This window comes from Mya arenaria, chromosome 1 (genome assembly GCF_026914265.1).
Source record: "Mya arenaria isolate MELC-2E11 chromosome 1, ASM2691426v1".
In the NCBI taxonomy this organism is placed as follows: Eukaryota; Metazoa; Mollusca; class Bivalvia; order Myida; family Myidae; genus Mya; species Mya arenaria.
Window position 1 is genome coordinate 7900216 of NC_069122.1, and position 14365 is coordinate 7914580.

The 14365-nt window shown below is 35.8% G+C and overlaps 1 protein-coding gene across 1 annotated transcript in view; it reads right to left on the reverse strand.

The window, feature by feature from the left end:
• The window catches only part of LOC128230985 (fibroblast growth factor receptor-like), a 90815-nt gene that overhangs the window by 28435 nt on the left and 48015 nt on the right, over positions 1-14365 (reverse strand). The gene's annotated exons all lie outside the window — the stretch shown is intronic.

Genomic DNA, 14365 nt, shown 5'->3' on the forward strand with positions numbered 1-14365 from the left:
GTCATGCTATTTTTAGCAACGCGAAAGTAGTTCCGAGATTACACACGGTACTCGCATGATACGGAATCAGAAAACGACAGACGGATTTTTTTGATTCGGCGTGCTGTATTTTCAGTGTTGGATATGGAAAAGAAATTTGATAGGCATACAATAAATATGATTATTGTAAAGCTTGACTGACTGTTCTTATATATTCAGAGAAAATTTCGTTTTATAGGAGTTTTCCTCATTGTTGCATCTATGTTTTTTTTTTCTGTTTTAAGTAAACATTTCCTATCAAGAGAGGGTGAAATTATTGTTTAAATGCTCTTAAATACCCTGTTTTGGCCCTAGAGCCTCTTAAGGATCACACCAGACACGCAACGTCCAAAGCACAGACAGATCACACATGCATCAGCACTTATTTATCAACAATTGTTAAGATTGCCGCCTTGGAAGGGTCAGCAAAACAAAAGCTCTCAGGGGGGGGGGGGGGTTAATCTTTGGAACAGCCTTTGCAAATTAAAACATGTTGCCGTCCGAATATTCCAAAAGAAATATTAACCCTCTTGTTAACTGCATTGTCGTGCCGTAGACGTTGTTGCCTATGGTCATATAGTTTAAGCCTGTTTTCAGAGCCCTTTCGTTTCAAGCACTTACTTTATGCAGATAATTTACCGATGGGTATATACCAAGCGTATTTATATGTTTGTATACAAGTCAAACGATATCGAATTAAGTCATAATAGTACCGTACTTCTGTCGCAATGTATTGTACCAAATCGTTTCAGCGCTTTGTATAAATTAATTGTAACTTTGAGAGGTTAGCACTGACGCTCTGGCTGGATTCATACGGCGATTCACGTAATGTCCGTTTCTAGTTCTTCAGTACTGTACTTGAAGTTTGTAAAATTTCTGAAATGATTTAATTAAGGGTATTTTTCCTTTCATTAAATGCCCGATGTTTACTGATTGTTATCGTATAGTATTTGCTTTTGTTCGATAAGCGACACATTGTAAATGATAAACATTCATGTTAGAACGCGGGTAAAACTACTGACACTGGAACGGTTCGAATGATCATGTTTCCATTAGAAAGGTAGCATAGTCTTTGTCATTTGTTTAACAAAAGTGCATATCAATAATCTCAGGTTAACACGCTCAAAATGTTTTAAACATTCCATATCACTGACTTGTATAAACTATTTAATAAAATCGCATCTTATTATTCATTTTAATTGTTAGTCTATATCACACAAAGAGCATCTATTTATAAGGCTACAAGCGAGGCTTATACAAATGAGTACTTCTTGTACAATCAAATCAGCTAGATCTGTTATTCTTCATAGTATATTATCGTATTGGAAAGCGTGATTTCGTCATTTTGTTTATTCTTATGCGAATTGTAACAACTTGGCAAAACTAGATTTAAGCACTTTAACATTATAGAATATAAAAAATAAAGTATTAAACACACTATTTAAGGTACAAGCAAAATGTAAACTATTTATATTGCACCCTTTACGTTGTCCAAATATGAAAGTTGCAAAGTATTCATCGTTTATTTCATAAGTGTCATTCTCTACTCGCTTCTCTATTCTTTGCCGCTTGGCAAATAATGATTTTGATTTTGAAGAATGAAACTTGTTATGTTTTGGGTATATCGAGACAATAATTGTATCTTCTGTAGAACAAGATAAGAACACGATTTTATCAATAATAATTTCCTCAATTTCTTTCTGTTGCCGGTGTATTTACATTTGAGTGCAAGACTCGCAAAATAGGAGCAATGCTTATTTATAACTAAGGGGAGTAACCGTATTATTTCAACAGTATGCAACATACCATCATTTCAAGTACTATAGTACTACCAGCGTGCTCAACAGAATTTTTATTCTATTTTATTCTTGTTTGGTAGATATACAAGATCTACATCTATAAACCGTTCTTTCTCTATCCATCGCACTTTGGTTTTTTCTCATTCTAAATGGCGGAGAGGATAAGACAATTTTGTGTGTGTTGTTGTTTGTAAGGACGGGACGAGCACACCTAAACAATGTGTTCAACATTTTCATGATCATTAAAACTTCAACCTATCGCGTAGACATTTTTGTGTGAATATTGTTCGGACTATTTGTTGGAAGTTACTTAAAGTGAAACGTTTTGGACCACTCAACTGTGGAAAAATTCAGGTGTCGGGTATCGTAAAGCACTAAATATCACATTGTGTCATACACGCGTTCTGTTAACCGAGTGTTACCGAATGACTACTCTTGATCGCCTTCCAAAGTGACCGATCTGTATTCAATTTCATTCCATGAAAGCAGTTATGGGTGACCGTGTTTTTGAACTAAAATGGGTTTTGTTTACTTTCTACGTTAAATTAGAACAATAAGTCATAAACATCCAAATGATAATTGACTAGTAAAACATTTGCTGATTTTGTGGGTTTTAATTTTGTTATATCCAAAATGGACTTCTTAGACATTATTTTTTTGTAAAATTTGACATGTATATAACTCCGTTGCACACTAAAGTATTTCAAGTTAAGAAATAGCAGAACAACTTAGATTTCAGCTATTTAAGAAACTTACTTATACACTGTATGTTGGCAATGATACGAGTTTTTTTTTCAACTTTCGTGAGCAAACACCAAACAGGTTTTGGTACATGCTCATATCAGGATACTTTTGCAAATCTGAGCCTAATAATAACATGCGTAACTAACTATATCCGGCAAAATAAAGCATTTTCTGTCACAATTTTATTACTATCAATAAAGAGGTTCGTGGTTACAATTCTGGTGATGTTTATTTTTTGGAACGAGCATAGTGATTGTATTTTACACGATACTATTGATTTCGTTCCTCCATGTTTCTTGTTTGAGATTTTTTTTTTTTATGTCTTTGGCCTTTGCCTAGTGCCATTAAACCAAGTTTATGTTAGAACTTTTTTGCTACTGAGCTTGTTTCTGTAGTTTTTCGCATAAATAATCCTATACATCAAACGTGAACAAGTCCCTATTTTATACCTCAAAATTTTGGAGTAATTGGCAAAAGGAACTTATAAACAACAAATACACCGTTGGTGAATACTGCATGAATATAAACATTTTCAAATGTTTTCTGGAAAAGATATTATCCAATATAAGTATTTGTTTATACACATCTTGTGTCGATCTTAATAGTTATCAACATAAAAAATGACTTTTTTAAAAAGAGCATTTTTTTGAAAAGTGATCTTTGGATGTCAATCTTCATGCTACAAGCGATCTTAGAAGGGCGATCTGTAACAAATTATCTTAGTAAGGCAACACTATTGCTACATGTGCTCTTATTAGGGCAATCATAAACAAGTGATCTTTGGATAGCAATCTTCAACAAGGGATCTTACAATGGCAATATTCAACAAGGGATCTAAGAATGGCAACCTTCTTGCTTCAAGTGATCTTAGGATGATAATCTTCAACAAGGGATCTAAGAATGGCAAGCTTCTTGCTTCAAGTGATCTTAGGATGATAATCTTCAACAAGGGATCTTAGAATGGCAAGCCCCATGCTTCAAGTGATCTTAGGGTTGCAATCTTCAACAAGGGATCTTAGAATGGCAAGCTTCTTGCTTCAAGTGATCTTAGGATGGCAATCTTCAACAAGGGATCTAAGAATGGCAAGCTTCTTACTTTAAGTGATCTTAGGATGATAATCTTCAACAAGGGATCTTAGAATGGCAAGCTTCTTGCTTCAATTGTTCTTAGGATGGCAATCTTCAACAAGGGATCTTAGAATGGCAAGCTTCATGCTTCAAGTGATCTTAGGATGGCAATCTTCAACAAGGGATCTTAAAATGGCAAGCTTCTTGCTTCAAGTGATCTTAGGATGGCAATCTTTAACAAGGGATCTTAGAATGGCAAGCTTCTTGCTTCAAGTGATCTTAGGATTGCAATCTTCAACAAGGGATCTTAAAATGGCAAGCCTCATGTTTCAAGTGATCTTAGGATGATAATCTTCAACAAGGGATCTTAGAATGGCAAGCTACTTGCTTCAAGTGATCTTAGGATTGCAATCTTCAACAAGGGAACTTAGAATGGCAAGCTACATGCTACAAAGGATCTTAGAATGGCAAGCTACATGCTACAAGGGATCTTAGAAAAGAGATCTAAGATAGGTAATCTTTCTGAAACACAAGTGTTTTTAGAAAGGCTTTTTCATGCTAGAAATACACATATGCGCTCCCAGTTAGCTAATGTCAACCTTTTTCATCATGATTCTTAGCCCATCTGTTGCATTACAAGCGACCCATGACCTGATGCTGCACCAAAGGTCAAGGATTATTCCGTTACTCCTTCGGGTCTTATAACATATACAATGTGCGCTTGAATTCGTGTTTGAACGTTTGTTACCAGGAAATAGAAAGTTAAAGTGTTGTTAACATTCTCTTATCATTTTCTGATACTCAAAAGTTGATCTTGCTTACTGTAAATGCAACTTGAGACACATTAACCATAACACAGAATGTTATAACTTTACGATGGGACAATATTTTTTCGGACCATATTTGCCTAGGATATAATATTTTTTAAAGAATTTATTAAACACAACAAGTGGACCAAAACAAAACGAATTGTGTGGTATTGAAACAGAAAATATATAGAAATTCAATTAATAGTTCTGCATGGCTGCACTTATGGCCAAATCATAAAACTAAACTAAATAAACGCGATCTACCGTTTTAGTAAAGAAATCACGTTATACGACTAAAGCTCTGATTAATGTACGTTTAAGGAACATATTTAGATATGAATACCATAAGAGCTACGTTAGAATTTTCTGTGAGCCTACCATGAATTTAAAAACCTGAGTGTTTAAAAAGCCATTGTTGTCTTTAGATCAGCACATAATACAACGATCACATTAACCAACGTCATGGTCTAGTAAAGGATATATGCGTGTGACTGGTAACGAATCGTATTTAACCATTACTTTGTGTCCTTACTTGTCCTCATCCTGCTGATTTCAACCATTTCTTTTAAATATCAGTTACTAAACGTCACTATCTTGCATTTGACTGGTTTTTTATTGCATTTAAACAGACCATTGTGTCGTGCACAACTCAAAGTAACTAAAAGCTTTAAAGTGACACTCTTATTCACAATCATTACATACTCATGTATAACAAACATAAGTTTTGACTCAGAAACCTTACAGTACTTACTAAATAATGCATATATGGAAAATATTAATTACTGATTACTGATAACATGATTTTAACCGTGTATTTGATAGGAGAGCGCAAAAATATTGAATGATAAGTGAATGCTTAAAGATTTTCTGAGGTCTACTATAGCCTCCTAAGGAAGAAATAAAGTGTTTTATGCTCACTTCTTTCAAATTAAACTCGGTATCCTTTATGAAAACCATTGTTTTCGAATTTTTTTATCCTTTTTGAAATATTATATAAATATTGTTAATGGTGGTAAATCTATTTAGGGAGTAAGAGTGCACCTTTAAATATATCATTACGCTTTTAATGGTACTATTTCTCTTATACCATATAACGACGAACAATTTCATTTTTAAAATATCATCGAAACGTGAAAGCATTGACATTTAAATCTTATCAACATTAAGCGCAATCAGTAATTAGATCTCAAATAATCTAATAAGCAAACGGAAACAAGTTGTATCGAGTTTTCTCAAAACATGTAAAACGAGGGTTGCGTTACACCCATCTGCCACGACGGTCCTTGAATGATAGTTTGCAAATACCACTTTATGCCAACTAACGTAGTAATTAACGTCTTATCGTTGGTCTTAGATGGACGAAAGTTAGTTTCAGAGTTCAAACAGGGGCTTTAAAGCATGGCACAGAAAAACGAACGATCTGTTATCACATTGGCGGTTCCTGGATTTGATATTGGAAGAGGTGAAACGTAGGGGCGTATCATACCTACCTCAGAACCGATTTGTTTGTTTAAAATGTTGGCAGAGAGTTTGAGAGTATTCCTGCAAAGATTTCTTCTGAAGTGAATGTTAGATGTATTGGGTGAAATTTTTATTTTTCTAAAATATGCCGGTTCGAATGGCAAGGTCATTATCTTATACCGCCCCCACCGGATCCGCTAATGCACCATTTGAAGCGACAATTTACATAACCCATATAAATTGTTCTTTTGAGCACTCGTGGAAGTACAAAACTATACATTCTTTTAACGACTTCGAAAGGAGAGAATAGTACTTGAACCTAACCTCGGCATCAAGAATTCACTCACGATATACCGGAATTTGACACCTCATTCATGTATTGGGTCGCTCTGTCATGCTTGTGATCGCTTTGATATGTTTTGCCGTGTTTATTACAAACTCAAAATCTAGAACGTTTCTCTCATTGTGACGATGCGTGATCTTCTGTGTCAAGCTAAAATGCTCGCTTGACAAATAATCTTTATTTCATTTCGATGAAAACTGGTCGAGGAGTTACGAATGTCTTTCGGTTCTATAAATATCGTTAACTAAGGTGGTAACTTTACAATGTATCATATCTTAAGGGCATTACAATGATATCAGCGCTGCAGACGAAGCGATACTTAAAACTGTATTTATCTTTTATCTTGATGACTTTAATTATTATTTTAAGTGGAACTGGATATGTATTTACAAAACAAAGAGTGGAATATAATGAAGGTAAGTCAATCATTTAAGCTGTTTTAGTATCAACTTATACAATTGTCCTATTTTTATCATTTGATTAAAGGTCGTATTTATTTAGAGTTCTGGCAACCTCACTACCATAGTGAGTTCGGGGGAAGGGGGGTGGGCGAAAATGTAGCAGTGACATCTATAAAACGGAACAGTCAAACAATTGAGAAAAAACACGGAAAGTGGATGAAATAATGTATTTGTTTCAACAAATTTGGTATTTTAATTTGTTTGGGATATCTCAATACAATTTTGTCCGAATAGCACTTGCTTTCAAACGCAACAGAACTGCAACGGTTTTCAATGGGCTTATATAAAAGTAATCTGAAACTAATCTCGATGTTTCAGACAAAAGACATTCTCTTCGGCCACAGAAATCGGCGGAAAAATCAGTAAACGAAACCGAGAGTTCATGGAAGAGCGTCCGTGTTCTCTGCCTCATTCTCACTTCCAAAACCGGTCAAGCAAAGATGGCCGCCGTGAACGAAACCTGGGCGAGCAAGTGTGATAAAAAGTACTTTTTGTTTTGTAAGTGGTTATCAAAATTTAAAAGACTATTTTGTTATCTAGATTAGAAATAAGTGTTACTTGAGAAAGAATGTTTGACGTGGATATATATTATATTATTATTGTACATAGTTTGGACATGTTCAAACCCCAGTAAATTTACATTTTTCTAACCGTTCCAAGGCGGTATCTAACAATCCTTGATAAACCTACCTAGTTTATTTTTATATAGATACTATATGTATGCACTGTGCTGTTTATGGAGTTTTGTGCTGTTCTTCCATGTTTCTTGTTTGTGATGTTTTGTTTTTGTGTTCTATGTCTTTGGCGTTTACCCAGTGCCATTAAACCGAGCTAATGTTTAAACTCTTTGTTACTGAGCTTGTTTCTGTAGTTTTTCACATAAGTACGGAAGAAATGCTTACATTGGGCAAACTGTTCAGAACTTGCCTAACTTACCAGCGATATTAACGACACTGATCTTAATTTTTAAAGGTGAACTTTGTATGATGGGCTCAGGAATTCAACAGCTGAACGTTTAGTTTCATGGACGAAATAAGTTTGAAATGTCAAAAATTGATAAAAACACTGCAGTTTACAAGTACATCATGGAAACATCTGAAGCATTAAAGAGTTTAAACTTATCAATCTGATGTTCAAACTGTTGTTGAGTCCAACAAAGTTCTGATCAATCGGTCCGTTATCTCTTACATTTATATCTATATACACTGAGCAAAATTTCTAATTAGGCAGTCTAAATGATATAAATTTGAAATAACTTCTTCTAAGAATCCGATATTAAATGTATGAATTATACTTAACCTATCGTATGCACTAATAGAATACTAAATTTTTAACCAAATGCACTCGAGTGTAACGAATTGTGTGTGCACCTTTCTCGTGAAATGTTATCGTGCAATTCCCAGCAAACCGGAAGTGCCAATGACCGCAGGCGAAATCCTAAATCGAGAGTTACCACACGCCGCCAGGATAGGTACATTATTTTGAGTCATTTGAGTCATCGTTTTCAACCTGCGACGTCGACAGCGAGGCAAACCTTGGGTTAACACGGTAGAAATATTACACCGAAGACTGTTCGTAACCGCCTCCAAGAGGTCGGTATCAGATTTAGACGACAACGAAAATGTATCGTATTACTTCAGAGGCATCGGCATAATCGGTTGGTGTGGGCGCGACGTCACGTACGATTCACCCAAGCTGATAAGTCCATATACATTTTGTTGACGAGAAGAGGGTAAAGTTGCAACAAGCTGTTGGTCGGGTGCGGGTCTACCGTCGCCGAGGGGAACGGAACCACGCGGAGTGTGTAGTTCAACAGGGACGATTCGGTGGTGGCTCCATAATGTCTTTAACAGGCATTTCCATGCACACCAGAACGCCACCGGTCAGGGTACACGGTTATCTGAATGCACTAAGGTACCAAAATGACATATGACCTGTTATCTTGCCACATATAGCCGCCAATCAAGGTTTCTTACTTGCCCAAGAAAATGCGCCGTGTCATGCCGCAAGAGCAACGCAGCAATTGCTAACAAACAGCAACATCCGAGGAATGCAATGGCCAGCCAGGGGTCCGGACTTGAACCCCATAGAACATGTTTGGTACGCGCACAAATGCTCCATAAGACAAGGGTCACAACCAGGTAATCTCGGACAACTTGAGCAGGTGGCGGTGCATGCATGGACTGGGATTCTCCAGGGAACTATCCAAAGGTCCATGAGGTCGCTGTCGGACAGTGATTGCTGCAAACGGGGGCCATACGAACTTTTAAATAAATTGTGACTTTCTAAACTGACAGTGGTATTTAATGAATTGGCACAGATCATTCACTTTTCAAATGAATTAACTAAAATGTTATGTAATTGTGTCAGACGAGTAGGTCCTTGAATCGTGAAAAGAAAACTTTTTCGAATAGTTTTTGAGTAATTGTTTTAAACTCGTGTGAATGATTAGAAATTTTGTTCAGTGTGTATTTCTTAATATTCCTTTCTTCAACGGGATGAGTCTAATATACCTAATCATAGAGTAACTGAAAAAAATTATCAATGAAAATATGGTTTTCCCTTAAACCACAATGCCCAATATCCATTGCAGTGACAATAAATTTGTAGATTTGTACGGTGGTCCTCTTCTTTAAACAACCTTACTGCACTATTAACCATCACTTTCCTTTGCGATCACCCACCGACTTAGCAACAACAAATTTTGTTTGCAACAATCTTTTTTTTCTATGCAACTTATAACTTCCTAAAAAGCAGCTTGCTTCCTTAGCAACCACATCTTCCGTCAACAACTGTGGTCCTCCCATGCAACCATCAGCCGACTGCCTTTACATCAAGTTGCTTTAACAATCAAATTCTTTGTAACAATAGACCTCCACTTATTATTCTCAAATAAGAGTCCAATGACTTCCTTGGTAATAGCTTTCTTCCCAAGTTCCTTTATAACATAAACTTTTCTAGAAACATTATTTTCTTTAAACAAGTGACCACCTTGGCCTTGGCTTGCTATCTTATTAATCACCACATTAATCAGCAACCACTAACAGAAACTTGCTAAGCAACCAGCTATTGCCTCAGCAACCACTTACTTACTTGGCAATAATTTGCTTCCGTAGTTTCTCAAGGTTCTCATATGAGCAATAGAAAGCCATATTGACCCTTTTGTAACGTACAAAAGCAGTTTAATGGTGTTAAGCTGCACTCTCATAGATAAACTATTTTTTTCAATTGTTTTATTTTTTGTCTTGAAAGAGCAATTTTTGCATACATTTCTGTAAGCTAATGATTAAAGTTTGCTGACAATCACCAGATCGTAGATGTTCATATTTCCGTTCGAAAATTAATGTTTTATGGCTTAAACACTTACTAATGGTTTAAGAAAAATGAATTTAACATCATTTTTGAACTTTAATATAAAAATCTGCGACCTAATGTTTTATCAGCAGTCTTATATAACTGGTTTCCATGGATTTTTGAAAACATTTGCTCGTTCCAAGACAAAAAAATAAAATAAGTTGTCAAAATGTTCAATTTGTGAGAGTGCAGCTTTAATGGTTGATTTTTTTTCGTTTTATTTTTTCGTCTTCTTATAGTACATACACATCAAATAACAAAATGAAAACTATAGGGAAGAGGCTTAAAATTCAAATATGTAATATGTTAAGAGTCACATGGGCATGGCCCAAACTCCAATGAAAGTGAGACATCAACGTACACACACCAACAAACACACATACAAACACCACAAAAACACATACGCCTCAAATAAGCTTTAGGAATTACCGCATTGGAATGGCATTGAAACTCCACTTCACTCAACACGAGTCGACTGGGGCTTTAAACTAGTTTATATGACCATATCCCTATATCATCGGCAAATGCTAGATCTGAAGATTGATCAATGTATGTCAATGTATTCAATAAGGGTTAATTCATCCGTGAGCTTAGTAACAGTCTTTCTTTGTGAGTGGATAAGCTATCAGTTGGGTTCCGTGGTATGCACAACCCAGTCAGTGCCTACACGCAACGACTTAAATAATTTTTGTTGTTTTATTATTTTTATTTTTAAACATGACTATTTAATCATATATATTGAGGAGGAAATCAACCAAAACTGTGGTCGAGCTACACAATCTAACGGCAATCTAAATGAAATTTGTTTTATCTGGCTATCATCGATGGTATTTTTTTGTAAAATTGTAATACCCTGATCGTAACCTTATGATTTCGTTAAATATAAAACGAACATTTAACATTTCAGCTCGTGAGATAAATAAAACGGATAATGCTGAAATGCTTATCCTTCCTGTAAAAGAAGGACGAGCACATTTAACGGCCAAAGTAAGATATGCCCTGAAATATGCATATGAAAAACACAGGAACGAATTTGATTGGTTTCTGAAATGTGACGATGACACGTACATCATAATGGAGAACCTACGTCATTTGTTGGCTAGTACAGACCATAACAAGCCTAGTTATATGGGATTTCACATGAAGGTAAGCATTTTAAGATTTTCTTATTTTATCTAGGAAGTGAGGTTAAAAACATAGCAGCCAAACTCTTCACTGTTACTGTTTTTAAGGTAACCCATCTATCATTTCAATGTTGTTGTTGTTGTTGTTGTTGATTAATCTTCGCTGGCTTTAATCTTCCAAGATTGTACCTTCCTTCATTGGGCGCCGCCATTTTGTACGACCCGGATATATTATCTAAATATCTCAAAAACTAAAGATTTAAATATCATCTTCTTAAAATGGGTGTGTAATTGATCTTTATTAAACTCATCATTTATATTGTATTTGAAAATGAACATAACAAAAAAACAGTTTTATTTCAAAAAAGTAATTAAAATGTGTCAAGCATGTGTTTATTCAACCAGTCTAAAGTCCAGAGTTAGCCGATGGTTTCCTAAATTGTGCGAAAATTGTTAAGGTAGTACGAAATGAGCCGACAATGCACGATCAAATGATTGACTCATAAGAGTCTGATAAGAAACTCAGATAGGTCAACTTGGTAGTTACATCAATATTTCTAACTTGATAAAACAATTACAAGCCTGGTAGTATAGGGCGTTGTTGCATGTGACAAATCAGGCATTAGGTCGACAGACAGAATTTTCCAGCGCGGCATTGAAACTGAATTTAAATTGTATTTCTCTAACGTTTTTGTCACCTATTTAAATCTGGGAGTAGGATTACTGGTCCAAGTTTTGATATTAATTTCCCTTTTATCACCTATTTTTTCTTCTTCAATGCTGGCTTTAGCCATACTCATTGAAAGATAATGATTACTATGGGTACAATAATTATATTACAACTTGGCTGTTCAGTTAGCGCAGTGGTTAGCGCACTCGCTTCTCAACAAGGCGACCCGGGTTTAATTCCCGGTCTGGAAACATGTGAGTTTCGTTTGTGGTCACCAAGCCGGACAAGTGGGTTTCCTCCGGGTACTCTGGTTCCCCCACAACACTACACTCTCGCGCATCATTGTACCAATGAGAGTGATTGCTATAATATTGTAATAACTTGTTTCACAATCGTTTTAAAATAAATAAGTTTAGACTAAAGTAATTATATTACAATCCACGTCTAATGTTAACAACCTTTCGCTCTTTGCTTACACATAAATTTCTGAAAAGAATGCTACAATTCATACATAATTACTTAACAGCTGTTTGGTCGATTAATCTTGAGATGGTCAGACGTATTTTCTCGCGGTCATGAAAATAAACAAAATTTCGAGTTTGTAGTCGAGCTAAGGACTTAAAAATGGTGATTATTAATCTGTGAAGTTACTTGAAGTGTATATGTTAACACTTCAGTTTTTCAGAAATTTGTTATTCATCATCATTTTTAAGGACCAAGGTTTTATTACGCTCTTAGGTTCTTCCACATGACACATCACTTTTTTTTGTTTATTCTTACTTTTCACATTTCTAGATCTCCATCATTCTGTAAACTTTTCTTTTCTCCACACTTTGGTCTTCATACTCCTTGCCTTATGATAATATATGGGTACTCGCCAGTGACATTTAATGTCGTCAACCGGATATCGGCGGTGACTTTGTTTCTGTTTCTTATCCATTCTGATTCATGAACGCACTGTGTAATAATTGGTCGTCGGTAGCCGGTTTGACAAAGTTATACGTCGGGGGATATTGGAAAATCAGTATAGTTTTAATATTTTCCATCCCAATCCTATTCAACGTCTTAGCCCTGTTTTCTCTAAAGGCATACCACGTTTCATACTCAACGCCAACCACTGGAAAAAAGATCCAGCCTAATGTAATAAAACTCCGTTGTAACGGGTTATGGTTTGTAGCCGTCTACTCAGTTTTCTCTGCCATTGTATTTGAATTATGGATTGTCCAGCTCATATTGTTATCTGGTGATGTTCACCGTAATCCTGGTCCCGATTCATTTTCATCATGTTCAACAGAATCCAGTTCAGATTTATCAAAACTCCTCTTGTCACAACATCACGTCTCATTTATCCATTACAATGTACAAAGCCTGCAAAACAAGGTTGATATACTTTTCTCTGAACTGAATGGATTTGATATTATAGCTTTTTCTGAAACATGGCTTAATGAATCAATCTCTTGCGAAGATATATCTTTCATTGGTTATCACACGATCGAGAGACGTGATAGACCAGGCGACAGTCATGGTGGTGTTTGTGTATTTATCAAGGATAGTATACACTTCACTCGCCGCCTAGACTTAGAAATCAATTGCCTGGAAAGCATATGGGTCGAAATTACTTTGAAAAGCCGTAAGCGTTTACTATTTGGGACATTTTACAGACCACCAAACTCATCTAGCGCGTATTGTGATTCTATAGAGGACTCTGTGGGACTTGCCATTGATACAGGAATCAGTGATGTCATAATAACTGGTGATTTTAATTACAACTCAAGCAACTCAAGTTCTTCCAGGCGTATTCAAACCTTATGTTCTGTCTATGGACTTTCGCAAGTTATAACCGAGCCGACCCACTTTACCGAAAATACCTCATCCACACTAGATCTGATCTTCGCTTCAAACACTAATAGCTTAATATCTTCGGGTGTTGGGGATCCTTTTCTCCCATCCAATATTCGGTACCATTGTCCTATATTTGGAATACTTAAATTCGCTAAGTGTAAGACAACCTCGTTTCCGAGGCAAGTATGGTATTACGACAGGGGTAACTACGAGGAGCTACGAGGTCGTCTCGACAATACTGAATGGGACTCTCTTTCTGATGCAAATATTAATACATACACTGACAATGTAACTAACGCAATTTTGAATCACGCCAAAAGATGAATCCCAACTAAAACAGTCGTTATTCGACCAGACGACGTTCCCTGGATGACTTTGCATTTAAAAAATCTCATTCGCAAGCGTAAACGGTACTATAAAAATGCTAAGAGTAAAAACTCAACTCTACTTTGGGATAAGTTTCGAAGTTTTCGAAACGAAACCACTCTGGCCATTCGGAGTGCAAAGGAAACTTACTTTTCTAATTTTTCGGAAAAGATTTGTTATGGGTCTGTCCAATCTAAAGGCTGGTGGACGATTTTAAAATCTTTTCTTAATCCTCAATCTAAGCCATGTATCAATGCAATTCAAGATCCCACTAACGGAGAACTGTGTCTAGATGACGCTGATAAA